This window comes from Arachis hypogaea, chromosome 11 (genome assembly GCF_003086295.3).
Source record: "Arachis hypogaea cultivar Tifrunner chromosome 11, arahy.Tifrunner.gnm2.J5K5, whole genome shotgun sequence".
In the NCBI taxonomy this organism is placed as follows: domain Eukaryota; kingdom Viridiplantae; phylum Streptophyta; class Magnoliopsida; order Fabales; family Fabaceae; genus Arachis; species Arachis hypogaea.
This window is the reverse complement of record NC_092046.1, coordinates 59,613,778-59,625,321: the sequence shown is the minus strand read 5'-3', so window position 1 is coordinate 59,625,321 and position 11,544 is coordinate 59,613,778. Positions and strand designations below refer to the sequence as shown.

Here is an 11,544-nt window from a genome sequence, read left to right as displayed (position 1 = left end):
TTTTTTTTATTTTTAAATTTTTAATGATGAAAGAGAAAAACACAAAATTGACACAAAACATAGAAATTATGAATCAAAACAACTAATGCATGCAAGAACACTTTGAATGTCAAGATGAACACCAAGAATACTTTGAAGATCAAGATGAACATCAAGACTTATTTTTGAAAATTTTTAAGAAAAGAAAAACATGCAAGACACTAAACTTAGAAATTTTCAAACTTTAGACACTAACAAATTGAAAATGCATATGAAAAACAAGAAAAGACACAAAACAAGAAAAATTAAAGATCAAACATAGAAAATCATCAAGAACAACTTGAAGATCATGAAGAACACATGCATGAATTTTCGAAAATTTTAAGAAAAATTAAAAAGATGCAATTGACACCAAACTCACAAATTGACACTAGACTCAAACAAGAAACATAAAATTTTTGGTTTTTATGATTTTATAAGAATTTTTTTTGTTTTTTCGAAAATTATTTTGGGAAGAAGAAAAATAAGGATTGAAGAACACAAAATAATTTATTTTTTTTTGAAAATTTTTCGAAAATAAAAAGCTTTAAAATTAAAATAAAATTACCTAATCTGAGCAACAAGATGAACTGTCAGTTGTCCAAACTCGAACAATCCCCGGCAACGGCGCCAAAAACTTGGTGCATGGTGCACGAAATTGTGATCATCAACAATGGCGCCAAAGACTTGGTGCTCTCAAAGGTGAATCACGCATTGTCACAACTTCGCACAACTAACCAGCAAGTGCACTGGGTCGTCCAAGTAATAAACCTTACGTGAGTAAGGGTCGATCTCATGGAGATTGTCGGCCTGAAGCAAGCTATAGTCACCTTGTAAATCTCAGTCAGGCGGATTCAAATGGTTTTAGAGATTTGATAATTAAAAGATAAATAAAACATAAAATAAAGATAGAGATACTTATGTAATTCATTGGTGAGAATTTCAGATAAGCATATAGAGATGCTTTTGTTCCTCCTGAACCTCTCCTTTCCATGGCAAGCTGTATGTTGGGCATGACCGTTGTCAATGGCTACATCCCGTCCTCTCTGTGAAAATGGTTCAATGCACTGTCACTGCATGGCTAATCCTATGTCGATTCTCGATCATACTGGAATAGGATTTACTATCCTTTTGCGTCTATCACTACGCCCAGCACTCGCGAGTTTGAAGCTCGTCACAGCCATCCCTTCCCAAATCCTACTCGGAATACCACAGACAAGGTTTAGACTTTTCGGATCTCAGGAGTGGCCGTCCATGGGTTCTAACTTATACCACGAAGACTCTAATATCTCGGACTCGGTCTCCTATATTAGATATCTAAGAGATACTCATTCTATCTCATCTTCATGTAGAACGGAAGTGGTTGTCAGGCACGTGTTCATAGGTGAAAATGGTGATGAGCGTCACATAATCATCACATTCATCATGTTCTTGGGTGCGAATGAATATCTTAGAATGGGAATAAGCTTGAATTGAATAGAAAAACAATAGTTCTTTGCATTAATTCATGAGGAACAGCAGAGCTCCACACCTTAATCTATGGTGTGTAGAAACTCTACCGTTGAAAATACATAAGAACAAGGTCCAGGCATGGCCAAATGGCCAGCCCGCTGAACATGATCAAAGGATCAAAAGATAATCCAAAGATTCTAAATACAATAGTAAAAATTTCTATTTATACTAAACTAGTTACTAGGGTTTACAAAAATGAGTAAATGATGCAGAAATCCACTTCTGGGGCCCACTTGGTGTGTGCTTGGGCTGAGCATTGAGCTTTACACATCTAGAGGCTTCTCTTGGAGTTGAACGCCATTTTGTAACCTGTTTCTGGCATTTAACTCCACTTTGCAACCTGTTTCTGGCGTTTAACTCCAGAAAAGGGCAGAAAGCTAGCGTTGAACGCCAGTTTGTGTCATCTAAACTCGAGCAAAGTATGGACTATTGTATATTTCTGGAAAGCCCTGGATGTCTACTTTCCAACGCAATTAAGAGCGTGCCATTTGGAGTTCTGTAGCTCCAGAAAATTCACTTTGAGTGTAGGGAGGTCAGAATCCAACAGCATCTGCAGTCCTTCCTCAACCTCTGAATCTGATTTTTGCTCAAGTCCCTCAATTTCAGCCAGAAAATACCTGAAATCACAGAAAAACATACAAACTTAGAGTAGAGTCCAGAAATGTGATTTTTATTTAAAAATTAATAAAATTATACTAAAAACTAATCAAATCATACTAAAAACTATGTAAAAACAATGCCAAAAAGCGTATAAATTATCCGCTCATCACAACACCAAACTTAAATTGTTGCTTGTCCCCAAGCAACTGAAAATCAAATAGGATAAAAAGAAGAGAATATACTATAAATTCCAAAATATCAATGAAACTTAGCTCCAATCAGATGAGCGGGACTTGTAGCTTTTTGCCTCTTGAATAGTTTTGGCATCTCACTTTATCCATTGAAGTTCAGAATGATTGGCATCTATAGGAACTTAGAATTTAGATAGTGTTATTGATTCTCCTAGTTCAGTATGTTGATTCTTGAACACAGCTACTTTATGAGTCTTGGTCGTGGCCCTAAGCACTTTGTTTTCCAGTATTACCACCGGATACATAAATGCCACAGACACATAACTGGGTGAACCTTTTCAGATTGTGACTCAGCTTTGCTAAAGTCCCCAATTAGAGGTGTCCAGGGTTCTTAAGCACACTCTTTTTTTGCTTTGGACCTTGACTTTAACCGCTCAGTCTCAAGTTTTCACTTGACACCTTCACGCCACAAGCACATGGTTAGGGACAGCTTGGTTTAGCCGCTTAGGCAAGGATTTCATTCCTTTAGGCTCTCCTATCATTTAATGCTCAAAGCCTTGGATCCTTTTTATTACCCTTGCCTTTTGGTTTTAAGGGCTATTGGCTTTTTGCTCTTGCCTTTTGGTTTAAAGAGCTTTTGGCTTTTTCTGCTTGCTTTTTCTTTTTCTTTTTTTTTCGCTATTTTTTTTCTTTTCTCTTTTTTTTTTCGCAAGCTTTGTTCTTCACTGCTTTTTCTTGCTTCAAGAATCAATTTTATGATTTTTCATATCATCAATAACATTTCTCCTTTTTCCTTATTCTTCAAGAGCCAACATATTTAACATTCATAAACCACAATATCAAAAGACATATGCACTGTTCAAGCATTCATTCAGAAAACAAAAAGTATTGTCACCACATCAAAATAATTAAACTAGTTTCAAGGATGAATTCGAAACCATGTACTTCTTGTTCTTTTGTTTTTAGAACATTTTTCATTTAAGAAAGGTGATGGATTCATAGGACACTCATAGCTTTAAGACATAGACACGTAGACACTAATGATCATATAGTAAAGACACAAACATAAATAAAGCATAAGGCTCAAAAACTGAAAAATAGGAAAATAAGAACAAGGAGGTTAAGGAACGGGTCCACCTTAGTGAGGGTGACGTCTTCCTCTTCTTGAAGAACCAATGGTACTCTTGAGCTCCTCTATGTCTCTTCCTTGTCTTTATTGCTCCATCCCTAGTGATTTTGGTGCTCCTATCCTTAGTTGCTCCCAATAGTTGTGTGGAGGAAAATGTATCCCTTGAGGTATCTCAGGGATTTCTTGGTGAGGGAATTCCTCATGCTCTTCTTGTGCAGTCAAATGCTCTACCACTGAGCTATGGACCCTTGAGATAAATCTCTCCATCTCCCATGACTCGGAGGTGGAAGCTTTTGTCTTCCCTTTCCTCTTTCTAGAGGTTTCTTCGGCCTTAGGTGCCATAAATGGTTATGGAAAAAGAAAAAGCAATGCTTTTACCACACTAAACTTAAAAGGTTTGCTCATACCCGAGCAAAAGAAGAAAGGAAGTAGTAGAAGAAGAAGAAAATGGAGGAGATGGAGGTGTGTAAATGGTTCGGCCACTGGGGGTTTAAGGTGGTTATGATGTGTGAAAAGGAAGGAGTGATGGTTTGAATTTGAGTGGGTGGGTGTAGGTGGGTGTATGATGGTTTTGGAGGGGAATTGGAGGTGATTGGTGAAGGGTATTTGGGGAAGAGGGTTATAAAAAGGTGTGAAGAGGAGAGAAGAAGTGGTGGGGATCCTGTGGGGTCCACAAATCCAGTGGGTCAAGGACTTAACATCCCTGCTCCAATTAGGCGTGTAAAACGCCCTTGCTGTGCAATCCTGGCGTTTAACGCCAGACTGCTGCCTGTTTTTGGCGTTAAACGCCCAAAAGTAGTCTGATTCTGGCGTTTAACGCCAGGTAGATGCTTGTTTCTGGCGTTAAACGCCAGCTTGGTGCTTGTTTCTGGCGTTAAACGCAAGAAAGATGCTTGTTTCTGGCGTTTAAACGCCAGAATGCTCCTCCTCTAGGGTGTGCTATTTTTTTATGCTATTTTTCGTTTTGTTTTTGATTTTTTTGTAGTTTTTGTGACTCCACATGATCATCAACCTAATAAAACATGAAATAGAAATAAAAAATAAAATAGATATAATTAAATAACATTGGGTTGCCTCCCAACATCTTTAATGTCTATAGCTTGATAGTGAGCTCTCATGGAGCCTCACAGATATTCAGAGCATTGTTGGAACCTTCCAACACCAAACTTAGAGTTTGAATGTGGGGGTTCAACACCAAACTTAGAGTTTGGTTGTGGCCTCCCAACACCAAACTTAAAGTTTGACTGTGGGGGCTTTGGTTGACTCTGCAGTGAGAGAAGCTTTTCATGCTTCCTCTCCATGGTTACAGAAGGAGAACCTTGAGTCTTAAACACAAGGTAGTCCTTATTCAGTTGAAGAACCAATTCTCCTCTGTCCACATCAATCACATCTCTTGCTGTGGCTAGGAAGGGTCTTCCAAGGATGATGGAGTCATCCTCATCCTTCCCAGTGTCTAGGATTATGAAATCAGCAGGGATGTAAAGGTCTTCAACCTTTACTAATACGTTCTATACTTGTCCATAAGCCTATTTTCTTGAGTTGTCTGCCATCTCTAATGAGATTCTGGCAGCTTGCACCTCAAAGATCCCAAGTTTCTCCATTACAGAGAGTGGCATTAAATTTATTCCTTACCCCAGGTCACATAGAGCCTTCTCAAAGGTCATGGTGCCTATGTTACAGGGAATTAGGAATTTACCAAGATCTTATTTCTTTTGAGGTAATTTCTACCTATCCAATGTATTTAGTTCATTGGTGAGCAAGGGAGGTTCATCTTCCCAAGTCTCATTACCAAATAATTTGGCATTCAACTTCAAGATTGCACCAAGGTACTTAGAAACTTGCTTTTCAGTAACTTCTTCATTCTCTTAAGAAGAAGAATACTCATCAGAGTTCATGAAGGGCAGAAGAAGGTTTAATGGAATCTCTATGGTCTCTAGACGAGCCTCAGATTCTTTTGGTTCCTCAAAGGGATACTCCTTATTGGTCACTGAACGTCCCAGGAGGTCTTCCTCACTAGGATTCACGTCCTTCTCCTCCCTTGTGGCTTCGGCCATGATGGTCAAATCAATGGCCTTGCACTCTCTCTTTGGATTTTCTTCTGTATTGCTTGGGAGAGTACTAGGGGGAGTTTCAGTGACCCTTTTACTCAGCTGGCCCACTTGTGCCTCCAAATTTCTAATGGAGGACCTTGTTTCATTCATGAAACTGAAAATGGCCTTAGATAGATCAGAGACTATATTTGCTAAGCTAGATGGATTCTGCTTAGAATTCTCTGTCTGCTGCTGAGTGGATGATGGAAAAGGCTTGCTATTGCTAAACCTGTTTCTTCCACCATTATTAAAGCCTTGTTGAGGCTTTTGTTGATCCTTCCATGAGAAATTTGGGTGATTTATCCATGAGGGATTATAGGTGTTTCCATAAGGTTCACCCATGTAATTCACCTCTACTATTGCAGGGTTCTCAGGATCATAAGCTTCTTCTACAGAAGATGCCTCTTGAGTACTGTTGGATGCAGCTTGCATTCCATTCAGACTCTGAGAAATCATATTGACTTGCTGAGTCAATATTTTGTTCTGAGCCAATATGGCATTCAGAGTATCAATTTCAAGAACTCCCTTCCTCTGAGGCGTCCCATTACTCACAGGATTCCTTTCAGAAGTGTACATGAACTGGTTATTTGTAACCATGTCAATGAGTTCCTGAGCTTCTGTAGGCGTTTTCTTTAGGTGAATGGATCCACCTGCAGAATGGTCCAGTGACATCTTTGATAGCTCAGGCAGACCATTATAGAATATATCCAGGATAGTCCATTCCGAAAGCATGTCAGAAGGACACTTTTTGGTCAGTTCCTTGTATCTCTCCCAAGCTTCATAGAGGGATTCACCTTCTTTCTGTTTGAAGGTTTGAACATCCACTCTAAGCTTGCTAAGCTTTTGAGGAGGAAAGAACTTGGCTAAGAAATCCGTGACCAGCTTATCCCAAGAGTTCATGCTATCTTTAGGTTGAGAGTCCAACCATATTCTAGCTCTGTCTCTTACAGCAAACGGGAAAAACATAAGCCTATAGACCTCGGAGTCAACCCCATTGGTCTTAACAGTATCACAGATTTGCAAGAATTCAGTTAAGAACTGAAAAGGATCTTCTGATGGAAGTCCATGAAACTTGCAATTCTGTTGCATCAGAGAAACTAATTGAGGCTTTAGCTCAAAATTGTTTGCTCCAATGGCAGGGATTGAGATGCTTCTTCCATGTGAATTGGAATTTGGTGCAGTAAAGTCACCAAGCATCTTCCTTGCATTGTTATTATTTTCGGCCATGTCTCATTCTTTTTCAAAAATTTCTGTCAGATTTTCTCCAGAGAGTTGTGCTTTGGCTTCCTTTAGCTTCCTCTTCAGAGTCCTTTCAGGTTCAGGATCAGCTTCAACAAGAATGTTCTTATCCTTGTTCCTGCTCATATGAAAAAGAAGAAAACAGAAAAGAAAATATGGAATCCTGTATGTCACAGTATAGAGATTCCTTTATGTGAGTAGAAGAAGAAAAGAATAAAAGAAGAGAAATTCGAACACCAGGAGGAAGAGAGGGTTCGAATTTTTAGATGAAGAGAAGTGTTAGTAAATAAATAAAATAATTAGAAAGAGATGAGGGGGAGAGAATTTCGAAAATTAAATAAATTAAAATAAAAGTATTTTTGTTTTTAATTTGAAATTAAAGTTAAAATTCGAAAACTTAAAAAGAAAAATAAAATTAAATCAAACTAAAATTTAAAACAAATAGTTAATTGACAAAAATTTTGAAAAAGAGGAAGGTGATTTTTGAAAATTAGAGAGAGAATTAGTTAGGTAGTTTTGAAAAAGATATGATTGAAATAGTAAACTTTTAAAATTAAACAAAAAGTCAAGTAGTTAATTGAAAAATATTTGAAAATTAATTTGTGAAAAGATAAGAAGTTAGAAAAGATTTTGAAATTGGTTTTGAAAAAGATGTGATTGAAACTTATTTTGAAAAAGATTTGAAAAAGAAATTTAAAAAGATTTGATTTTTGAAATCAAAGTTGATTACTTGACTAACAAGAAACTAAAAAGATATGATTCTAGAGTTGAAAGATTGAACCTTTCTTACTAGGCAAGTAACAAACTTAAAAACTTTTTGAATCAATCACATTAATAGTTAGTAAAGATTTTGAAATTATGAACAAAATAAGAAAAAGATTTTTGAAAATCAATTTGAAATTTTCGAAAATTATGAAAGAAAAATGAAAAAGATTTGATTTTTGAAAAAGATAAGGTTTTTAAATTGAAAATTCGACTTGACTCAGAAGAAACAACTAAATTTTAAAAAGTTTTGAAAAAGTCAACTCAAATTTTTGAAAATTTATGAGGGAGTAAGGGAAAGATATTTTTTTATTTTTGAATTTTTAATGAAGAAAGAGAAAAATATCAAAAAGACTCAATGCATGTAAATTAAGAATCAAAACACACAATGCATACAAGAATACTTTGAACGTCAAGATGAACACCAAGAACACTTTGAATGTCAAGATGAACACCAAGAACTTATTTTTGAAAATTTTTCAAGAAAATAAAACGTGCAAGACACCAATCTTAGAAATTTTTTTTTAATTTTTAGACACTAACAAATTGAAAATGCATATGAAAAACAAGAAAAGATGCAAAACATGAAAATATGAAGATCAAACAAGGAGACTTACCAAGAAGAACTTGAAGATCATGAAGAATGCAATGCATGAATATTTGAAAAATGCAAGAAAGAGGTAAACATGCAATTGACACCAAACTTATGACTTGACACAAGACTCAAACAAGAAACACAATTATTTTTGGTTTTATGATTTTATTAAAATTTTTTGGTATTATTCAAAAATAATTTGGAAAAAGAAAACTAAGGATTTCAAAATTTTTAATAAGAATTCCAGGAATCTTCAATGTTAGTCTAAAGCTCCGGTCCAGGAATTAGATATGGCTTACTAGCCAGCCAAGCTTTCGGTGAAAGCTCCGGTCTAAAACACTAGACATGGCCAATGGCCAGCCAAGCTTCAGTAGATATTGCCTACCTCCCATGTATACAACAACTATGTTTGTAACTGCCAAATGGGTGAAGATCAACAAGCTCTTGTGATGATAAGTTGAAACCCCGGTCCAAAAGATTAGACATGGCTTACAGCCAGCCAGGATTCAACAAATCATCATGAAACACTAGAATTCATTCTTAAAAATTATGAAGAAAAATATATTTTTAAAAATATTTATTTTTTTATTTTTTTCGAAATTAAGAATAATAAAAACAAAAAGCTTAAAATTAAAATAAATTTACCTAATCTGAGTAACAAGATGAACCGTCAGTTGTCCAAACTCGAACAATCCCCGGCAACGGCGCCAAAAACTTGGTGCATGGTGCACAAAATTGTGATCATCAACAATGGCGCCAAAGACTTGGTGCTCTCAAACGTGAATCACACTTTGTCAGAACTTCGCACAACTAACCAGCAAGTGCACTGGGTCATCCAAATAATAAACCTTACGTGAGTAAGGGTCGATCCCACGGAGATTGTCGGCCTGAAGCAAGCTATGGTCACCTTGTAAATCTCAGTCAGGCGGATTCAAATGGGTTTAGAGATTTGATAATTAAAAGATAAATAAAACGTAAAATAAAGATAGAGATACTTATGTAATTCATTGGTGAGAATTTCAGATAAGCGTATGAAGATGCTTTGTTCCTTCTGAACCTCTGCTTTCCTATTGCCTTCTTCCAATCATTCATAGTCCTTTCCATGGCAAGCTTTATGTTGGGCATCACCGTTGTCAATGGCTACTTCCCGTCCTCTCAGTGAAAATGTTCCAAATGCGCTATCACTGCACGGCTAATCATCTGTCGGTTCTCGATCATGTTGGAATAGGATCCATTGATCCTTTTGCGTCTGTCACTACGCCCAACACTCACGAGTTTGAAGCTCGTCATAGTCATCCCATCCCAGATCCTACTCGGAAAACCACAGAAAAGGTTTAGACTTTTCGGATCTCAGGAATGATCGCCAATAATTCTAGCCTATACCACGAAGGTTCTAATCTTAGATTAGAAACCCAAGAGATACACATTCAAGCTATTGCAAGTAGAACGGAAGTGGTTCTCAGGCACGCGTTCATAGGTGAGAATGGTGATAAGTGTCACGGATCATCACATTCATCATGTTGAAGAACAAATGGATATCTTAGAACAGAAATAGGCTTGAGTTGAATAGAAAAACAATAGTACTTTGCATTAATTCTTGAGGAATAGCAGAGCTCCACACCTTAATCTATGGTGTGTAGAAACTCTACCGTTGAAAATACATAAGAACAAAAGGTCTAGGCATGGCCGAATGGCCAGCCTCCCAAAGCGTGAACATACAAGTTCCAAGATGAAAAGTATGATCAAGTGATGTAAATACAATAGTAAAAAGTCCTATTTATACTAAACTAGTTACTAGGGTTTACAGAAATGAGTAAATGATGCAGAAATCCACTTCTGGGCGCACTTGGTGTGTGCTTGGGCTGAGCGTTAAAGCTTTCACGTGTAGAGGTCTTCCTTGGAGTTGAACGCCAGTTTGTAACTTGTTTCTGGCGTTTAATTCTGCTTTACAACTTGTTTCTGGCGTTTAATGCCAGAATAGGGCTAAAAGCTGGCGTTGAACGCCAGTTTACGTCATCTAAACTTGGGCAAAGTATGGACTATTATATATTGATGGAAAGCCCTGGATGTCTACTTTCCAACGCAATTGAGAGCGTGCCATTTGGGCTTCTTTAGCTCAAGAAAATCTAGTTTGACTGCAGGGAGGTTAGAATCCAACAGCATCTGCAGTCCTTCTTCAGCCTCTGAATCAGATTTTTGCTCAAGTCCCTCAATTTCAGCCAAAAATTACCTGAAAACATAGAAAAACATAAAAACTCCTAGTGAAGTCTAGAAATGTGATTTTTAATTAAAAACTAATAAAAATATACTAAAAACTAATCAAATCATACTAAAAACTATGTAAAAACAATGCCAAAAAGTGTATAAATTATCCGCTCATCACAACACCAAACTTAAATTGTTGCTTGTCCCCAAATCATACTAAAAACTATGTAAATGGTTGGCTTTTGGATGCTACTTCAACAGTTTCCTGGGTTTGGATTGATGTAAGAGCCTAAAACTCTTCTCTCTTACCCAGCATGATGCACTGGACCTTCTCTGCCATGGTTGTGAGCCTCTTCTTCATGATGGTTCTCCATATTCTCATCCATGTTTGGTTCAAAGTACTCTTCCTCCTCTTCAGCACCAACGACTCTCTTTCCTCTTGCTTCCCTCCTTAATCTAAGGAAGGTCCTCTCAGGTTCAGAATCAAAGAAAGTTGAAGCCCCGCTTCTTCTACCTGTCATACAACCAACAGAGCAAAAAGCAGGAAAGAGAATTGATGGAGAAGTTACTCCTATTAGAGGTGCTGTTAGTGTGAGTGATGCAATATATTAAATAGTTAGTGGGTTAGTGAACTGAATTGTAAAAAGAATGAAGATAACACCACAAACGGGTAAGGGGTAAAGGGAAGAAAATAACTAGAACTAAAAATAAATCACTCAAATGAAATTAAATCAAACAAAAGAAAAATTCTCAATCTAGTTATCCACCAATTTAATCATTGTTGATACAAAATCAATCCCAGGCAACGGCGCAATAAACTTGATGCATGAAAATTTGTCTCTCAACAAATCTCCATCGGCAAGTATACCAAATTGTCGTCAAGTAAAAACTCATAATAGAGTGATGTCGAATCCCACAGGGATTGATTGGTCAAGCAACTTTAATCAGAGGAATATTCTAGTTGAGCTAAGCAGAAATTGAGTTGATAATTGAAGAAACATAAATGGTGGAAAAGTAAATAACAGAAAGTGTAAATGCTGAAAATAAAGAGCAGAATATAAATGGCGGAAAGTAAATTACAGAATCTTAAATGGGGATTTGGGGAAATGAACATAAAAGTAAATGGTAGAAAGTAAAGAGAATGGGTAAGATCAGAATTGGGGGATTCATTGGGCTCAGGAGATGTTGTATTCTCCGGATCAA

The 11,544-nt window shown here is 36.8% G+C and overlaps 1 non-coding gene across 1 annotated transcript; it reads left to right on the top strand.

The window, feature by feature from the left end:
- Positions 1–6,266: 6,266 nt before the first annotated feature.
- On the top strand, positions 6,267–6,374 carry LOC112724751 (small nucleolar RNA R71). The gene has a single exon (XR_003163899.1). It is a non-coding gene; the product is annotated as a small nucleolar RNA R71 (small nucleolar RNA).
- The last annotated feature ends 5,170 nt before the right edge of the window (positions 6,375–11,544 follow it).